General features: G+C 41.7%; 1 pseudogene; it reads right to left on the bottom strand.

Annotated features, from left to right (window-relative positions):
• Positions 1–3473: 3473 nt before the first annotated feature.
• Positions 3474–4364, bottom strand: LOC100627451 (large ribosomal subunit protein uL1 pseudogene; annotated as a pseudogene).
• Between the last annotated feature and the right edge of the window lie 16109 nt (positions 4365–20473).

Here is a 20473-nt window from a genome sequence, read left to right on the forward strand (position 1 = left end):
TTCATTGTAGGAGTAAGATGCCTGTAGAAATTTGTAATGACTGTGTGGTAAAGTGCATTTAATCTCTTTTTAAAAAAATTTTCTTCTAACACCTTTAAGCTTACAAAGTACTCTCAAGCTCCTTTGCATGTCTCTTCACTGATAGCTAATACAAAGTTGCACTTTTCTTTTAATCTTTTTGGATATGATTTGTTACATTCTGCTCTCTTTAATCCATATTGGATTTGGTATGGTTTTAGCTGTAAAATCAGGATCTGCATTGATTTCTTTTCTAAATATTTAATCAATTGTTTCACTATCACTTATTCGATAATGCTCTCCTGCATTGATCGCATTGACTGTGATGCCTTTGTTACAACAGATGATATTCTTATACAATTTGTAGCTAGAGACCAGGAAAATCTTTGCTCTTTGTAAACCAAAGGTGTAGGAAAGAAGCACCCCAAAGCCACCCCTTACACACCTTGCAACCTAACCTATACGTTTAAGCACTCTCAGTGGCATAAAATTCAGTCTTTCCACCTAATCAACTGTTCTTCCTCTCAAAGCTTCATTTAGCACATTTGTTTGACTTTCTGTGGGTTCCCTTATATCAAATTCTCACAATGCTGTTTAAGATCATTGTAGATACAGTTATTCTTCCTGAATGTTTGATATGTTGGAAATAGCCCAATAGATAAATAGATCTGTAAATACAGTGGAATATTATAAATAAACAAAAATGAAGACAAAAAGAAGACGAAGAGGGGAAAAATGTTTACTAAAATATATGTAAGGAGTTCCTACTCTGGCACATTGAGATTGGCAGTGTCTCTGCAGCACCAGGATGTAGGTTCGATCCCTGTTGCAGCACAGTGTGTTAAAGGATCCAGCTTGCCACAGGTGCGATGTGGTCACAACTGGCGCTCAGATCTGATTCCTGGCCTGGGAACTCCATATGCTATGGGGTGGCCAAAAAAGAAAATATGTGTGTGTGTGTGTGTGTGTGTGTGTGTGTGTAAATGAATCATATAAACAACTTAATTATAAACTGGTGTATTGGTCAGTGTTGGATTAGATGACGGAAGGACTATAGGAACTAGGGCAGCTGGGGCAAGGTCACATCCAAACCCTAAGATTTGTCCTTGTGATAACTCTGTCTTTGACTGTCTCTCTGGCTGCTTCCCTGTCTCTCTCTCTCTCCCCCTTCCCTCCCTCCCTGTCTTTCTCCTCTCTCTCTCCTTCCTTTTCTCATTGTTACTATTTAACTTAATTCTCTTCCATCACACATGGGCTTTCTCCTTGGGGGTAGGGGACATCGGGCAGGAGGCAGGGGATAATAACCAAAAGACTCTACAACTCTGTGAGCCTGTTTGAAATTGTAATAATCCCTGGGAAGGACTCTGACAGGTATGGATTAACTCATAGGCTCATCTCAGACCTATTGCCATGATCATAGGAATGGCTACCTCTAGGTCAGACCTGGAAAAATAGTCTCCCTGTCCTCAGGAAGAAGGGCTAGTGTGACTGTCAGTCTTAAAAAAATCGTTTGATTCAAATGGAAAAGTAACTCCCCCCAAGGAAGTGTGTGTTATCGGAGTGAGGAGAGGGGAAGGGAAGATCCAAGGAGAAGCAGCTTTGGGTAGCCAGAAAAACAGTAGTCTCAGCCTTCAAATTGGCATGCGAGGTTATCTATGACTCCCCCCTGACCTGGCTGCAGTCTCCTTTTCCCTCTTTCCCTCACTCCACACTCCTCATCCTGGATTAGGGACAGTGAACTAGTTAGAGCATCGCATCTCCTGCGCTCCACGCTTGCCTGTGCTGTTCCTTTCCTATCTGAGCACGCCTACACCTCCTGTCTCACCTGGCTAATTCCATCCAACTCACGCTTCAGCTCACTGAAGCTATTGTCTGCTCTAGGAAGTCCAGTGGGGTTCCATACCTACCTGATCAGAGTTAGAATCCCCTAAGTGCTGAGAGTGCTTGGGACCTACCTCTAGCATAGCATTTATCACATCAAATTATGACACACTCCTGCTTATTTAAGCAGAAAGGGATTTATTATAGGGTACGCAGTAGCTTACAGAACTTCAGAGAGGCCATGGAGCCAAGCTTGGGTGTTACCCAGCCTGTGAGCAGCACAGCCTGGAAAAGCATCCAACATCCTATAGGAACCCCACAGCCAGCCACTGCCTGCTGCTTTGCCAACCCAATGCCAGACCAGGATTTGAGAACACTTGCAACAACTGTTACTGAAGAGCCAAGCACCTCCACCACCTTTCTTGCCTGAAGGAGCGTGGCCACCATTTCACAGAATTTTCTTTCCTCCTCCAAGTCTCTGCTTGGCAGAAGCCTAGTCACAGAAAGAGTCTTGTTGCAAGAGACACTGGGAAATGCAGTCTTTACCACAGTAAACAGGGTTGAAGTGGTATTGAATGAGCCAATTTTCAGTACCTTCCATAAGAACTGTGTTTTAAGGACATACAAATTTATGGGCTTTCTACTGTCTTGCTGGATAATTTCATAATCTTTATGAAATCTTTGTTCCCAGAAATACTTTAAATTTAACATCTATGTTATTCGATATTAGTATGCTAAGACAACTTTCTTCTAGGTACCAATTTCCTGGTGTATCTTTTCCTCATACCTTTGTTTGTAATCTTTCAATGTTATTTTGTTTGTGGTATATAACTTATAAGTAGTATGGATAATTGGATTTTTTTTTTTCTTTTTAGGGCCACACCCCAGACACATGGAGGTTCCCAGGCTATGGGTCGTTTCGGAGCTACAGCCGCCAGCCTATGCCACAGCCACAGCAATGTGGGATCCAAGCTGCGTCCACGACATACACCACAGCTCACGGCAACACTGGATCCTTAACCCACTGAGCGAGGCCAGGGATTGTACCCATAGCCTTATAGTTCCTAGTCAGATTCATTTCTGTTGTACCACAATGGGAACTCCAATAACTGGATTTTTTTTAAAAAATCAGTCTAATAGGTGAATTAAAATATTTTTCACTGCCATTAAAAATTGAATGACATCTCTGATATTTTATAGTTCCTAATTTATGAAAATTGTTCTTTTTTCCCCTTATTTTCTTCTTTTGGATCGTCAGGTTTGTCCCAATTCCTTTCCTTTTTCTTCAAGTTTGGAAGTTACACATTCTATTTCTAAACATTTAGTAGTGTTTTTTTTTTTTTTCTTTTTTTGGTTGCCCCATAGCATACGGAGTTTCTGGGCCAGGGATCAGATCTAAGCCACAGTTTTGACCTACACCTCAGCGGCAGCAATGTCAGATCCTCCAACCCACTGTGCCAGGCCAGGGATCAAACTGGAGTCCTGGCACTGCAGAGATGCCACTGATCCTGTTGTGCCACAGTGTGAACCTCACATTTAGTAGTTTTAACAAACAAGTTTATATTTTCCTAACAAAGTCAATAGTTAATCCACATCTCTACCTTCTCTTGGGCATGACATTTAGAACAATGTAACTGCCCTCCTAACTCACCACTTTCCTCAAAGGTTTGTGTTACCATTGTCTAGGTTTCTGGCTCAAAATGTTTTTATCTTTACTTGGAAAGGAGAAAGAAGTTTCTCTGTGTGATCACTCTGCCATCTTTATCTAGACATTACAATAGCCATTGGATGGATCTCTTTTCTCCCAGTTCCTCTGGTTCACAGCCTTTCGCCTCCATTCTTTTTTTTTTTTTTTTAATGGTGGCAGATGGTTTTATTAAGCTGTGCCTTAATGCTTTAGTGCAGGCACTGGGGCTTGCCCATGGTGCTCTTAATGTACAAAGCCTGTATGTTCTGCCAATTTTTCTTGAGCAATGACACCAGGAAGTTGACAGCTAAGTGGATGTTGTACACATCTGTCATCTTCATGTGGCCAACAGCCACTGCCAGGCACAGCACCTTCCTCATCTGAAACCTGATCGTGGACTTCACTTTATCAATTTTGGCCGCCACATTCTCATTGGGGATCAGTAGGGAGGGGAACTTGCCAGCCTTTTTCAGACCTGGGCCCAGGATTCATGGGATCTGTTTGATTAGAGCCTCAGAAGCCAGAAAGGCATCTACTTCTTGGCCAGCTTTTTGACCAGTTTCTTACTCTTGTTGAGTTTCTTATGTCCCTCAGTGTCCACGTGTGGGATAGCCACAGCCTTGGCCTCATCACTATGCTTCTGGTCTCTGAGAATACAAACAGAGAACTGATGGTGCCTGAGAAGCATTTGTCCTTCTGAGGGTCATAATTCTTCAGGCTGATCTGAATCTCCAGTCTCCAAAAACTTCCCATGCTTGCACTGTTTTCCATGTAGGACCTCCTGCACTACCTTGTTGAGGGCGTCGAGGGAGACTTGGTGGCTTGTGGTGCCTGGCATAGAGATAACTAGAGAAGTCCATTCTTTTTTTAATTATTAATTTTTATCTTATATTGGAGTATATTTGATTCACAGTGCTATGTTAGTTTCGGATATACAGAAAAAAGTTCAATTATATATATATATATACACATATGGCCATCCTTTCTCAGATTCTTTTTCCATATAGGTTATTACAGAACATTGAGTAGAGTTCCCTGTGCTATATAGTAGGGCCTTGTTGATTATGTATTTTATATATAATTGTCTGTTTATGTTAATTCCAAATTCCTAATTCATCCCTTCCCTGAAACTTTCCCCTTTGGTAACCACAAGTTTGTTTCCTAAATCTTGAGTCTGTTTCTGTTTTGTAAATAAGTTAATTTGTATCAACTTTTCAGATTCTACCTATAAGTGATATCATATAATATTTGTCCTCTGTCTGATTTACTTCACTTTGTGTGATAATTCCTAGATCCAACCATGTTGCTGCAAATGGCATCATTTCATTTTTTATGGCTGAGTAATAACATTGTGTATATGTACCAGAGCTTCTTAATCCCTTCATCTGTCGATGGACATTGAGGTTGCTTCATGTCTTGGCTATTATAAATAGTGCTGTGATGAATATTGGGGTGCATATATTTTTTGAATTATAGATTTCTCCAGATATATGCCCAGGAATGGGATTGCTGGGTCAAATGGTAGTTCTATTTTTAGTTTTTTTTTTTTTTTTTTTTTTTTTTTTTTTTTTTTTTTTTTTTTTTAGGGCTGCACTCACTGCATCTGCAGCATATGGAGGTTCCCAGGCTCGGGGTCTGATCGGAGCTGTAGCTGCTGGCCTACGCCACAGCCGCCACAGCAACGGCAGATCCGAACCGCGTCTGTGACCTATACCACAGATCACGGCAATGCTGGATCCTTAACCCACTGAGCAAGGCCAGGGGTCGAACCCACAACCGCATGGTTCCTAGTTAGATTTGTTTCTGCTGCGCCATGACAGGAACTCCCCTATTTTTAGTTTTTTAAGGAAACTCCATACTGTTCTCCATAGTGGCTGTACCAACTTACATTCCCATCAACAGCGTAGGAGGGGTCCCTCACCTCCATTCCTGACTTTCCATTTCAACCATATTTTATGAAGACCAACAGCACCCTCCCTTCCTCCCTCCCTTACTACTGCACCATTTTGCAAACCTTAAACTGGGAGAGGCAGCACGGGTGCTCATACACTGAAGAGCCTATGCTCTGAGCATGGAGAACATAAAACCATGGAGTGTTTCAATCTCCCTCACCTATTCCTGCTCTTCTCTTTTTAGCACATGACCTTGCCTCCTACTTCAGAGGAAATAGAAGTCATCAAGTAAATACCCTCAAAATTTTCCACTTCCTCACCAATAAATTCATCCTTTGCAGTCTCACATAAAGCAATGATCTTCTTCCACTAACAGACCAACTTTAGGACATAATCCCTGAATTCCCACTCCTATCTCCTGTATTTTTAATTCTCCCTATCTAATCCCTCATTACACCACCAGACAATACCAGCTAAATCAACTTTTCTTATAGTGAACATTTGAGTAATATTTATAGAGGAAATAAATGAATAAATTTTTCATATGGAATATTTACAAAATGGTCACAATAGGTATCCTTCATCTGAGATATTGTTAAGAATATCAAGTGGGTTAAAGCTCTCTGGTGACTCAGTGGGTTAAAGATCCAGCATCCCATCACTGCTGTGGCACAGAACTATGTGCTGTGAGGGTGTGCAGCCAAAAAATATCAAGATACTGTAGACACTCAGAAGTGTACCTTTCTAAAAATATTTGAAGATCATATTATAAATTCATATAACAAATATCTCAGTCCTACAGTTTTCATATTGTAAGCCCTGGGGATAGAGAGGGGATAAAATAAGCAAAGACCTCACCCTTAGGTAGCTGATATTCTTGAGGAGGAAGGCAGGAAGTAAGTAGTCAAATAAAATAATTTCAAATAGGGGCAGAGACATTGAAGGAAATAAAATGGAGTAATAGGAAAGAAGCAGCATGTCTGAGGGAAAATGAGAAGTCTGGTGTGGTAAAGCAGAAGGAGGGAAAATGTAGTATGAAGTGAGGAAAGGAAGGCAGGAGCCAGACCATGAGATCATATTCAGATTCCTCATAAGTGCATTGCCATGCTGTTGGACTTTTTTTTTTTCCAGGCCACACCCATGGCACATGGAAGTTCCCAGGCTACGGGGCAAATTGGAGCTGCAGCTGCCAGCCTACACCACAGGCACAGCCACGCTGGGTCTGACCTCTACCTGTGACCTATAGTGTAATACCCAATCCTTAACCCATTGAATGAGGCCAGGGATCGAACCTGCTTCCTCATGGATATGAGTCAGGTTCCTAACTCCCTGAGACACAACAGAAACTTCCTGCCATTGACTTTGTAAAGTTGAAGTAAAAAGTACATTGTAAGGTGCACAGAAAGTGTACAACTTGATGACAACACACACACAACTTATAAAACAACCATCCAGCCCAAGATATAGAACCTCAAATTGTTCCCTCACACCACTTCTCCATCTAACAATCCCTCAACCCCAGTCCCCAGAAAAGGTAAAAACTGGTGACTACTAGCTGGCTGCCTATCCCTGCAGATTCCTGTTTTCCTATTCTTGAACTTCTTATAAAGTGAATCATACTCTACAAACTTTTGTCTGTCTTTGTTTATCTGTCTGAGAGATTCATCCATGTTGTTGCATATTCCAGAGTCTACTCTTTTCTATTGCTTGTTATATTTTGTTATATAAATCCATCATAGTTTACCTATTGTACTGTTGATAGACATTTAGATTGTTGCCAGTGTTTGTCCATTATAGATAAAGCTCTTATAAATATTCTTGAACATCTTTTAGTGGACATAGGTACTCATTATCCTGTGTGTGTGTATATACACACACCTATATACATATATATATACACACACACACACACCTATGTATATACATAGACATACATATTTATTATATATATTCTACATGTGTGTGTATATACACCTAGAAGTGGAACTTCCAGGTAATCAAGTAAGCAGATATTTAGCTTTCTTAGATATTGCCAAAAATTTTCCAAACTTGTTATATATTCCCTTCCACTAGCAGGGTCTAAAGTCCTAGTTCCTCTATATCCTTAGCATTACTTGGTATTGTCAGTCCTTTTAATTTTAAAAATTTTAGCCATCCTGGCAGATGTGTAGTAGTCTCTCACTGTAGCTTGAATTCTACTTTCCCTGCTGATTAATGAGGTCAAACACCTTTACATATTCCAATTGTCTATTTGAATTTTGACTTTTGATTGATTTAAAGCAGAAGATTGACCCAATGAGTAGCTTTTAAAAGGTCTCTCTCAGAGTTTTCCGGTGGTTCAGCAGGTTAAGGATCCAGCATAGTCACTGCTGTGGCTCTGATTACAGTTGTGGCACAGGTTTGATCCCTGGCCTGGGAACTCCCACATGTTGTGCGCGAGGCCAAAAAAAAAAAAAAAAAAAAAAAAGAAAAGTCTCTCTGGGTGCGCTGTAGAGGACTCTAGGGAGCATATTAGAGGCAGAGAGAACATTTAGAAGATGGCTACAACAGTCCAGGCAGGAAACATAGGTAGCTTAGATTAGTAGGGGCAAAGGAGTTGAGAGAAGCAAGAAGACTGAAGATACATTTTGGAGGAGGCCTGATGAATGTGCCCATAGTCTGGACATGGGAGGGAAAAGGAGGAATCCAAGATGATCTGAACAGCTGATGGGATGGTAGTGTCCTTTCCACAGAGGGGAAATCCATGGTAGGAGCTGGTTCCGTGAGTGTTAGAAGGAAAATTATAGGAGATGAAAGAAGAGACCGAATCACACCATAGCAAACTGCCACCCCCCGAGTAAAAAAATTCTGGTCACAAACAGTGCTCAAAGAATCATTCTGGGCACTGAGAATTGTGGTGGAGTTGAATTTGCTCTCTTGCCTTGCAAATGAGCTCTAAAGCACTAGGCTGTGCGTGTGAGTTTGCCAGCAAAACTTACATAACTTCATTCATTGCTAATGTCATTGGGGTTTTATTTTTCCTTCCAAGAATAAGTATGTCTCCACAAGATGAAATGAAAAATCCAGAAATTTAAAATTAGATTAGTTTGGAAATTACTGGCATTTTTCTTCTCGTGTAAGGTCACTCTGCCCTTGCAGGTCAGTGCTGGGGAAGTGACACATTTCTTTCCGGCCCACACTTCTGCTTATTTTCATGCAATAAAAAGCAAGTCCTTAACATTTCAAATGCTTCTTGCATGTGGCAAATATTTTTATTGTCGTTTAAACCTTTAATTTTAAGTTACGTTATGTAAAAGGTAGAGTGCCAGACCACTAGTTTACCAGGCCATTTCTATGTGGAAAATTCTGTACTTGCAGAAAGAATAAGCTGACTTCCCAAGTCTCTCACTGGGTTAGGCTTCCTGCTGCTTTGATTTGTGGACTACTCTACAGTTCCTAAGCCGGCGACAATACTACATAAAAGAAGGGCCTCACAGTAATGACAGCTTATTATAGATAGTCCCTGTCCTAAACACCAACCCTGTGAGGCATGCACTATTATTATCTCCATTTAACATGCGAGAAAACGGAATTCAGTCACTTGCCCAGGATTGCCTGGCTGGTAAGCAACAAGGCCAAAATCAGAACCCAGGTTTTTGTGAGTCTGACCCTGAATCTTTTAACGGTTCCCAAGCTAGGCCAGTGTGGAGTGGAAGTGAAGTGCTTTTCTGCCAGAGCCAGCCTTCCTGGGTTCACATCACAGCCCTATACTGGCTGTGTGGCCCTGATGGGCAGTCTCCTCTGCGTACCTAACTCACTGGGTATAGTGAACATGTACAGTTAACTATTTTATTACAACACATAAAACTGTGCCTAGATTATGCTATGAGAGTGTTAGCTATTACCTTAAAAATAGCTTTATTGACATATAATTCATGTACTACAATTCAGACATTTAAAGTACAACTCAATGGTTTGCAGTATACTTGGAGAGTTGCACAATCACTGATTTTAGAGAATTTCTATATCCCTCAAGAGAAAGCCAGTACTCATTACCAGTCACTACCACTGCCCCATCTCCAGCCATAGGCAATCATTTGTTTACTTTCTGTACTTATAGATTTATAAGAATCTATTGAGGAGTTCCCATTGTGGCTCAGTGGGTTAAGAACCCAACTAGTATCCATGAGGATTCAGGTTTGATCCCTGGCCTCACTCAGTGGGTTAAGGATCTAGCATTGCTATAAGCTGTGGTGTAGGTTGCAGATGTGGCTCAGATGTGGCTCAGATCTGGCTCAGATCTGGCGTTGCTGTGGCTGTGGTGTAGGCAGGCAGCTGCAGCTCTGGTTTGGCCCCTAGCCTGGGAACATCCATATGCTGCAGGTGTGGCCCTAAAAAAAAAAAAACTAAAAGAAAATAAAAAAGAATCTCTTGAATATACATCACCTATTCTGGACATCTCATGCACATAGAATTTTGTAATATGTGACCTTTTGTCTCTGGCTTCTTTGACTTAGCATAATGTTTTGAGATTCATAAATGTGGTAGCATATATTAATACTTTATTTCCTTTTATTGCCAAATAATTTTGTGTTGTATGGCTATACTGTGTTTTATTTATCTATCCCTCAGTTGATGGACATTTGGGTTGTTTCCACTTTTGGCTACACTATGAACAATGATGTTTTGGATACTTGTGTACAAATTTCTGTGTGGACATATGTTTTCATTTCTCTTGGGTATATAAGCAGGAGTGGAATTACAACTACTACTCAGTACCACCTCTTTGTGTATATATCTCTGAAGATGCAGACATATAACTTTCACAGATAAACACACACTTAATTGTTTTCATTCTAAGTGACCTAAAGAGGTACATATCCTTCTTATTTCACATCTCAAATGAAGAAACTCAAACTCTAGGGGATTTGCCTTATTGTTTCTTGGTCTGCAGATTTGCCTGTGATCTCTTCTCTGCCTCTTGCCAATACTTTGGGTTTGAGCTAGATGGTACTTCGTGCCAGGAAACTTTGCTCAGATGCCATGGGTGGGTCAGGTGCTCTGTTCTGTGCCTCCATGATGTCCTGGGCATTACTTCACCATTGCCCTGGTCACATTCTACTACACTAATCACAACCTACCAGACAGTAGGAACGTGGGGAAGGAACACTGTCTTCCTCAACTTTGTCTTTCATGCAAAGTCCAAGGCCTGGCATGTAGTGATTGCTGAATAGATATGGATGGACGTTAAGAAAAAAGCGATGAAGGAATTGGGCCCAGACACATGCTGGAAAGTAGTCTGTCAAACTGATAACATCTTTTCTGTCACATCACGCAGCCTCAGTTTGAATTGACAGACTAGAAAAACTGAGTGATTATTTAGACCAGAAAAAAAAATACTTCTTTGCTTTATGAAATCACTAAGCACAACCTTCTTATAAATTGGGAGACCTCTGGGAGAATGTTGCCTGAAAGACGGTGTGTGTGCCTTGGGGATGTCCAGGACACGCTTACTGTGTACACGAGGACACTTTTTAACTAATAGCTAATTATTTATCTGAAAGTGTATTAGAAATATCACTAGTATATCAAATATTTATATCATTTTCAGGAGTAGACTAAAATCTTTTTTTAAAAATTAGGACAATTTTGGGGAGTTTCCATTGTGGCTCAGCGGATTAAGAACCTGACTAGTATACATGAGGATGCAGGTTTGATCCCTGGCCTCACTCAGAGGGTTAAGGATCCAGTGCAAGCTGCAGTGTGGGTCACAGATGAAGTCCTATCCAGCGTGGCTGTGGCTGTGTCATAGGCCAATTCCAGAGTTGCTGCAGCTGTGGCTCAGATTCAGTCTCTGGCCTGGGAATTTCCATATGCTATGAGTATGGCCATAAAACATTTTTTAAATTTTAAAAAAAAGATGTCCCAGAGTTCCCTTTGTGGCTTAGTGGTTAATGAACCTGACTAGGATCCATGAGGATGGGGGTTTGATCCCTGGCCTACCTCAGTGGGTTAAGGATCCAGTGTTGCCATGAGCTGTGGTGTAGGTTGCAGACATGGCTTGGATCCCATCCCTCGGAGTTGCTGTGGCTGTGGTGCAGGCTGGCAGCTGTAGCTCTGATTCGGCCCCTAGCCTGGGAACCTCCATAGGCCTCAAGTGTGGCCCTAAAAAGCAAAAATATAAAAAATTTAAAAAATATAAATAAATAAAAATTTTAAAAGATATCCCTTAAAAAAATTTTTTTAGACTATTCTGGAGTTCCCGTCGTGGCTCAGTGATTAATGAATCTGACTAGGAACCATGAGGTTGCAGGTTCAATCCCTGCCCTTGCTCAGTGGGTTAAGGATCCGACATTGCCGTGGGCTGTGGTGTAGGTTGTAGATGTGGCTCGGATCCCATGTTGCTGTGGCTCTGGTGAAGGCCAGTGATTACAGCTCCGACTGGACCCTAGCCTGGGAACCTCCCTATGCCACGGGAGCAGCCCAAGAAATGGCAAAAAGACCAAAAAAAAATTTTTTTTTTAGACTATTCAAAACGTGTATTAAGTAAATAATAATGCAGGTAGAACACAGATACAGCAAACATTGTATTGATGGTAAAAAGAATTCAAGTTTCAGAACACTGAGACACAAGGACATTTAAAATATAAAAAGTACAAAATACACTTAATGAAGCCAAATTTCCTCCAGCTTTACTGGGAATGTGGATCACCTTTGATCTTGCTAAAATTTAGCTATTAATTCAAATAGGAGTTAAGGAGTGAATGTTTGCAACTCCTAAAACTTATGTATTGAAATCTAATCCCCAAGGTGATGGTATTTGGAGGTGAGGCCTTTTAAGAGGTAATTAGGTCATGAGGGAGGCATTCTCCCGAATGGGATTAGTGCTCTTGTAAGAAGAAGCCAGAGAGCTGGCTCACTCTTTCCACTGTGTGAAGACACAGCAAGGAGACTGCTCTCTATAAATGAGGAAGAGGGCGTACACCCAGAATCCGACCATGCTGGCATCATGCCCTCTGACTTGCAGCCTCCAGTAACTGTAAGAAATAAGTACTTGATGTCTAAGCCACCCAGCCTATGATAATTTGTTATAGCCGCCCATACAGACTAAGTAAGTCTGGAGAAGGAACTGAGATCCTGTATTTCCAGCAAGCCCTCAGAGGATGCTGACATGGCTGATCCCAGGCCACACTAAGAGCAACAAGGTCAGAAAACATAAGTGAAAGTATAGAGCAACAGCAATAATACTACCTGCAATCTTTTCAATTCTACTGTGCACCAGGTACTCTTCTAGGTGTTTTATGATGTCAAACTTGTCAATGCTCACAAAAATCCTGTAAGATAGTTGTAAGTATCTCAACTTTAGAAATGAAAATTGAAAATCAGGATTGGCTTGGCTTTTAGTCACAATCCTTTTTCCCCACAAAATAAGATACACAGGCAGAAGGGAAATGATAGTATCACTGTCTTTATTTTCACGATTACTATAAAATGAATCAAGCCAGAGGAGCCACACCATTGCACTGGCTGGGCCAGGGCAGGTTCTCAGCGTCTGTTCTATTCACATGTCCCCTCTCTGGCCTCATTGTGAGTCAAAAGTAATCTGGTTCAGGGCGCAGAGCCTGAAAGTGTTCCCATTTCCTTCCCCACATTCAAAACAAACAGCTCTGGGCAAGGGATGCATTTCCGTCCCATGGCTATTTGATGGGAAAAAAAAACCCTACTAAAACCTAATTTAGAATAAAAAGCATTCTTTTTTTCAAAAATCTCATTGGAGTATAGTTGACATGCAATGTTGTGTTAGTTTCAGATGTATGTCAAAGTGAATCAGTTATACATATAAATATACCCATTTTTTAAAAAAGCATTCTTATAACAAATATTAATCACCTACAGTTAAAAAAAAAATACACACATGCACACACGTACAGATGCACCTGTTGGTGGGACCACAGTTTGAGCTATTGTCTCTGGCTTGATGGTATGAATCATTTCCATGTGGGTGCTTTGTGAGTTAAATACTTCACATTTGTGTAGTTCTTTTTTCATAAAGATTCCGAAGTGTCTCATTAAGAATAAATTCAAGGAGGAGTTCCCATCATAGCTCAGTGGTTAACGAATCCGACTAGGAACCATGAGGTTGCGGTTCAATCACTGGCTTCGCTCAGTGGGTTAAGGATCCGGCGTTGCTGTGAGCTGTGAGCTGTGGTGTAGGTCACAGATGCGGCTCGGATCCCGCATTGCTGTGGCTCTGGCAAAGGCCAGCGACTACAGCTCCAATTAGACCCCTAGCCTGGGAACCTCCATGGGCCTCGGGTGCGGCCCTAAAAAAAAAATTAATAAAAATAAATCCAAGGAAAAAAACCAAGACCTAGATTTCTTTTCTGGGGGTCCCAGGCCATCTGTAGCGGGGGGGGGGGGGGGGGGAAGAGATGTATTGCTCTGCACAGACCACTGAGTGCCTGAGTTGCCTTCCTAATCACAATAGCCTTCACCTGGGAAATTTCCTCCTTATCTGGCGAAACAGCTTGTTTAGGGTTCCATCTGGCCTGCTCAGTTAGGCCTGTTTCTGTTGCTGTTTAATTTGGAACCGTCCATATACATCAAGTCTGAGCAACACTGGACCCACTGCAGGCGGGCGGAGTGGCTGTTCCTCCTGACTATACCAACATCTTCCACTCGTGCTCAAGACCTGCCTGGAGGCTTCTGACTTGGGAATCCCTGGTGTATAAGGAGGATTTATAAACAGCCAACATTTGCTCATCATTATCCTGGGGAAAATATGGCAAAGGATGTCGAAACAGTAGAAAACAGTTTCCTTTTAACAAAGTGAAAGCAGCTGGTTTACACAAGAATTATTCATTGGGTTCGTGGAAGTCGGGTGTGCCCTGATTTGAATGCTTTATTGCTCAGATATACAGGCGACAAAAATGCCCCTGGGTTCTTCGCTGGGGCTAGTCATCAGTTGCTATACTCCTGGCTCATTTCCTGTGACACTCATTTTAAGTGCTGGATGGGACTGGAGAGGTGGCCTGGTAATTTTCCTGTCTAGTCTGCTGATTAGTAGGAGGTGACTTTCCTGAGGGTCATAGGGGTTAGTAGAATGAATGGAGATTTTCGTGTATGGTTAGGAAAGATGACACCCAGAAAATTGAACTACTTAAAAGAAAAAAAAAAACTTTATCGTGCTCCATTCAGAGGGTGGAGAATGTTATATCATCTGGCCCTTTACTCATTCAATAAATATTCATTAAGCACTGACTTTGTGCCATGCACTGTGCTAAACTGAGGATGCAATGGTAAAGGAGACTGGATCCCCTGGCCTGGAGTTTCAGTCTGAAAGTTGTTATCCAAATATTTATACCTGATAGTGACCTAAAGGATGACCAGTGCCAGCTTAAAGGCAGAGCAAAGATCTATCCATTTAGGGTCCCCAAAGAAATCCACAGTACTCCCAACTGTTTGCTTTCAAACAGGTATATTTTGCCTTGAAAAATATTTTCCAAAGGTCCTGTTTTCCCTCACCTCTAAGACATCTCCACCAATGTAAATACCCTTGGTAAGGGTGATACCTCAAACCGCTCCAGGGCCCAGCAGCTAACAGATGAGTGGGGCCAGTGAAACTGGGCTAGCTGTGGAGAGGCAGGAACCTTGGCCCAATGCTGCCAGAGTCTCAGGGTTTGTGAGAGAAGCCGGAAATTGGCATTTAAAAAAGATAATAGCATTTCTTTCAAAAATATTTTTAAACCCAGTATAGATCATTAAAAATGAGTTTGCTGGAGTTCCCATTGTAGCTTAGAAGGTTAACAATACAATATTTTCTCTTTGTGGATGCAAGTCAGATCCCTGGCCTCACTCAGCGGGTTGAGGATCTGGGGTTGCCGTGAAATGTGGTGTAGGTCACAGATGCGGCTCAGATCCCAAGTTGCTGTGGCTGTGGTGTAGGCTGGCAGCTATAGCTCCAAATGGACCTGGGGAACCTCCATATGCCACAGGTGCAGTCATAAAAAAAAAAAGGTTCACAAGAGTTCCTTGGTGGTCTAGTGAGTTAAGGACATCATCACTGCTCTGCTGCACATTCTATCCCTGGCCCGAGCACTTCCACATGCCTTGGATGTGGCAAGAAAAAAAAAGAGGAGGTTGTAGTTAGATTTCAGTTTAAAAATCCCCAGGTTGTGATCTCCTACTCCAGAAGACTCCCTGCCACACCCCCTCATTGTATTTTACACAAATCCTACCAAGAACTGACACTCTGGAATTAACCTTTTTCAGGAAGTCCTGCTGGGCCTCTCATGTTTTTGAAAATCCAACACATGGAGATATTTAGACTTCCTGCACCTCTCTCTCTTTCTCTCAATATTTCTCTTTCTCATTACTCTTGCTGTATATCCAAAAGTTATTTTCATGACGAGTTCATGAATATCCATGAATTATTTTCATTAAAGGGAGGTCCCTGGTGGCCTAGCAGTTAAAGGATCTGGTGTTGTCACTGCTGTGGTTCAGGTTCAAATCTGGCCAGTGAACTTCTGCAGGCCATGGGTTTGGCCAAAAAAAAAAAAAAAAGTGTGGAACTGGAACACATTTATCAATAGAAGTTACTCTTTAAGAGTAATCTTTGAAAGATATACATGTATGATCACGACATAATTGGGTTCTTCTGAAACGCAGGCTTAGCTTGTCATCATCACATCACTCTGGCTTGGAATCACATCCTTTCCTGGGCACTTGTCCCTTACTTCTGGACTGGTCTTGGGCTAAAAGCCCCTGAGAGGCTTATCTTTCAAAGCCTGCAAAGACTTCCTTCTCCACAATTCACAGGTGTTCTACCTGCCCTACCTGGATTGTATAAACTAATTACATGAAATATTTTGTTGTGATTTTCCATCTCCCTGTTCTCAAAGCTGCTTTCTTTTTATCCAAAGGCAGCTGATGAGAAACAAGAGTGAATTGAAATTATAAACCTCCCTGGTTTTGTTTTTATTCAGAAAAGATATTTTCATCCTTTAATTATTTTACTGCAGTTTCTCGCCTCATTAAGACCTAATTTATGCACAATAAGTAGAATTAATTTTAATTAGTAGCCCTTGATTGTGAACTTTCCTTAGCAACATCAGAAAAGGCCTCAGCTTTAATAATGCTTCAGATTCCTTGCCTTTCTGGAACAGAATTTGAAAAAGCAAAAACAGAACAGATATACAAACCAGTTTCCCTAACACAATATTTATTTAAAACATTTTAATCACCTTGGGATATTTAGTTATAACATTTTTATCTTCTTAGGATGCTTTAACTAATGTTTGGGCTTTTTTTTTTCTCATCTCCTTCTAGTTGCCATCAAAAGAATGTGTTGAGTATTGCCAACACTGATTCTTCTCCAGAAATACCTGTCCCTCAGGAATTTTAAAATGATGGTTTGATCATCATGACTTCAAGCTGAGGCCTTAGTCGTTAGTAGTGCCCAAATGTGATCTAATTTTCTGAGAATGAGAAAGTGAGAATTTATGGAAACTGAACCAATAATAGTAGTTGGCATTTGGGGTATTTTTTAATTGCTTCCTACGTGCCAGCATTGTTCGAACCACTCTGTCTCTGTCACCTCACTGAACTATTATCATCCTGTTCTTCTAGGAGGCATAGCTGAGGCCTAGAGAAGCAGTGTAACTTGCCCAAGGTCACAGAGGTGGGAACAGAGTAGAGATTTGAATCCTGGCCCTCTGGCCCCTGAAGCCTTAACCACTTGACAGCCCGCCTCCCAGGACTGAAGACAGGCGAAGCAGAAGTATGGTTAAAGCTGATGTTTTTCCCTTCATTTGCCTTGGTTAGCCTTAGTTTTTCCGTTTGTCCCAAATTCTTCATTTGTACATTTCAACAACCTATTTCCCAGGATGTTATGGCAACTCATTATTTAAATGTATTCACAGTTCCTTGGAAGAAAGGCTACATAAATATTACAGAACTGTTTAAAAAATAGATGAAATGTCTTCACCTGAATATATGACAGTCATATTTCTCATTCCGAATAAATGAATGGGTGCTGCCTCTCTAAGCCCCAAGGATGCAGTTGCTCTGGTTCCCTCTGTGGCATCTCATCAGTGTGAGATCAGGCTCTTCTCCAGGGCTGAGTCCTCAGAAACCACCTCCCAAGCAGTGGCCAGGCCTCCATGAGACTTTTTCTTTAAACCTCCTACTGTGCTGAGAAATAGGAAGACGCAGCAAGAGAATGGATAAACTACAAAATAATCTCATGTGGAATACTACTCAGCAATCAAAAAAATGAACTAAATATATGCACAACATGGTTGAATTTCCCAAGCTCTTATGTTAAAAAGACAAACAAAAAGTAATATATACTGTATCATTTCGCTCATACAAAATTTCTTTTTTCTTTTATTTTGGCGAGGAGCTGCACATGCAGCAGGATGGAAGTTCTCAGGCTAGGGGTCAAATTGGAGCTGCAGGTGCCAGCCTACGCCACAGGCACAGCAACGTGGGGTCTGAGCTGCATCTGTGACCTACACCACAGCTTATGGCAACGCTGGACCCTTAACCCACTGAGCGAGGCCAGGGATTGAACCCGCATCCTCATGGATACTAGTCGGGTTCTTAACCTGATGAGCCACAACAGCTGAGCTCATCGCCCATATAAAGTTTAAAAACAGGCAAAACCTGGGGTGGTGGTTAAGGTGTGTAGAGACTGAGAAAGGGCACCAGAGAAACTCAGAGTGTGGAGAATGTTTTATGTCTTGTTCTGGGTGTAGTTTCCTATGGATAAAGTTGTGTAAAAATTGTAAGGCTGTATGTACACTTGTGATTCGTGAACTTCATGCATATTATACCTCAATAAAAAAATAAAAGGGAGTGGGAGTTCCCATTGTAGTTCAGTGGGTTAAGAAGCTGACTAGTATCCATGAGGATGCAGGTTCAATCCCTGGCCTCTCTCTGTGGGTTAAGGATCCAGTGTTGCCATGAGCTGTGGTGTAGGTTGCAGACATGGCTTGGATCCCAGGTTGCTGTGGCTGTGGTGTAGGCCAGCAGCTGAAGCTCTGATTCGACCCCTAGCCTGGGAACTTTCATATGCCAAGGTGCAACCCTTAAAAAAAAGAAATTTAAACAAAGAATAAAAGGAAATGAAAAGTATGTTAGTAGAAGACTGTGGAGATTTAAATGCATGGTGGGATCCTCAGCCAGAGCTGAAGACAGGGACCAGCTCGAAACGCAGCTCATATGTCAAGCCAAGGGGTTGCTCTTTATTCAGTCAGCCCAGGGGACCTGGTGAAGAAGCCATGTGATCAGACTGGAGTGTTGAAATCTCACCCAGCATCATTCTGTGGAGAGGGAGGCCTGGAGCTGGGGCCACAAAGAAAACCTGGAGATAACTGTCAACAGTCCTCATCTGAGAAAGCTCTGATTGTATTTCTGCCCCCTTGGTGGGTGCACAGGTTGAGTGACACAAACGTGAAGTTGGGGGAGAATGCTGTAGCCACACAGTGTTAAAACAGCTTTTCTCTGGCTACCATACTGCTGAGGGCCCAGAAAGCCTTTGGCTCCCTGCCCTGCTGGGCTTCTCCTACCTCCCTCCTGCCTGGTTGGTCGCAGTTTTCTTCTTCTCTTCTCAGTATTTGCATAGAGGAGGAAGAAGCAGGCACTGCTGGCCACACTGACCTAAATAAAATGCAAGGGTCACAGGGTCATTTCCATGGGGATTGTGGATAATTTGCACATTCTCACTCAGGCATGCTGTCAAAATTTAAGACATTTTCCCTATTAAAATTAAATACTGCTGACTTAGAGATAAGCATTTTTGAATAACTGAGTTGAACACAGATGACTTTTTAATGTAGCTGAATCATAGCTGCAGGTCCTTTGTTTATATTGATTTTGAACTCTTCGATAAATATTTTTAAACAAAAAACTGTTTAATGTGTGTCTGTTATGTGCTTTAAATACATATACATCAAGTGTAAGGCTATGTCAGTAATCTGGGGATATTTCTTTCTTTTCTTTTTTTTTGTCTTTTTGCCTTTTCTAGGGCCGCTTCGGAGGCATATGGAGGATCCCAGGCTAGGGGTCTAATCGGAGCTGTAGCCACTGGCCTACGCCAGAGCCACGGCAAATCAGGATCCGAGCTGCATCTGTGACCTACACCACAGCTCACGGCAATGCCGGATCCTTAACCCACTGAGCAAGACCAGGGATGGAACCCATGTCCTCATGGATGCTAGTCGGGTTTGTTAACTGCTGAACCATGATGGGAACTCTGTAATACTCTAATTTTAAAAATGATTTTGTATCTGCATGTATATGTGTGCTTGTGTAATATACAAGTACTAATTCACAATTGAACCTTCTGATACTCTCGAAATGAAGTTGTGTGCATTTGTTTCTGTAATTACTCTTCTGTATAGCTACCCTAGATTCAGGATAGCACATTCTTATGAGGGAGAGAGAAGATGGATACCATAGTATCTCCCACATGGGGAGGAATGGATCAAAATTCACCAGGCAAGGCAGAAGCAGAGACGCAGCTCTAACAGATCCAGGGCTGCAACTAGTGTTTTAGCAATTCCCACATTACTCCAGGGTCTAGGACCCTCTGATCTCATGTTTACATCTCCCCAAGCCCCTTTGGTCAGTTCTGAGCCTATATTATGGTTCAGAAGTAACACAGGTTTTCAAAGAAAACCACAGTCCAAAGCTGAAATCAAAACTTTTTAAGGATTTAAGTCAGCACTTATCTCTGTCTTGTTATTCTTGTACACTCGTTTCCCAAATGCTCTCCAGTCTGAAAGAACACATCTGAAACGTTACACCTCCTGCAAGAATGTACAGTACAATGATTCTCTGTTCTAGGACATTATATGCTTTAGTGAGTCTTTAACAGGCTTTGGATATTTTGTTTTCCTGCTAAGGTGTCAACTGAACTCATAATCGCGTTTAGGGTCACCGTGGCTTCCTGCTGACTGATCTGGTACACACTTAAAGATTTCCTGATGTCCAGATCTGAGAACATCATCACCCATGTGGTCACTGTGAAAGTAGTTACGTTTGTCTTGAAAATCTGGAAACAGTTCTCAAA

The sequence above is a fragment of the Sus scrofa genome, chromosome 13, assembly GCF_054392235.1.
Source record: "Sus scrofa isolate SSC_HxYL_T2T_F1_AM1 chromosome 13, Sscrofa_HxYL_maternal_Yorkshire_Landrace_v2.0, whole genome shotgun sequence".
NCBI classification, from domain to species: Eukaryota; Metazoa; Chordata; class Mammalia; order Artiodactyla; family Suidae; genus Sus; species Sus scrofa.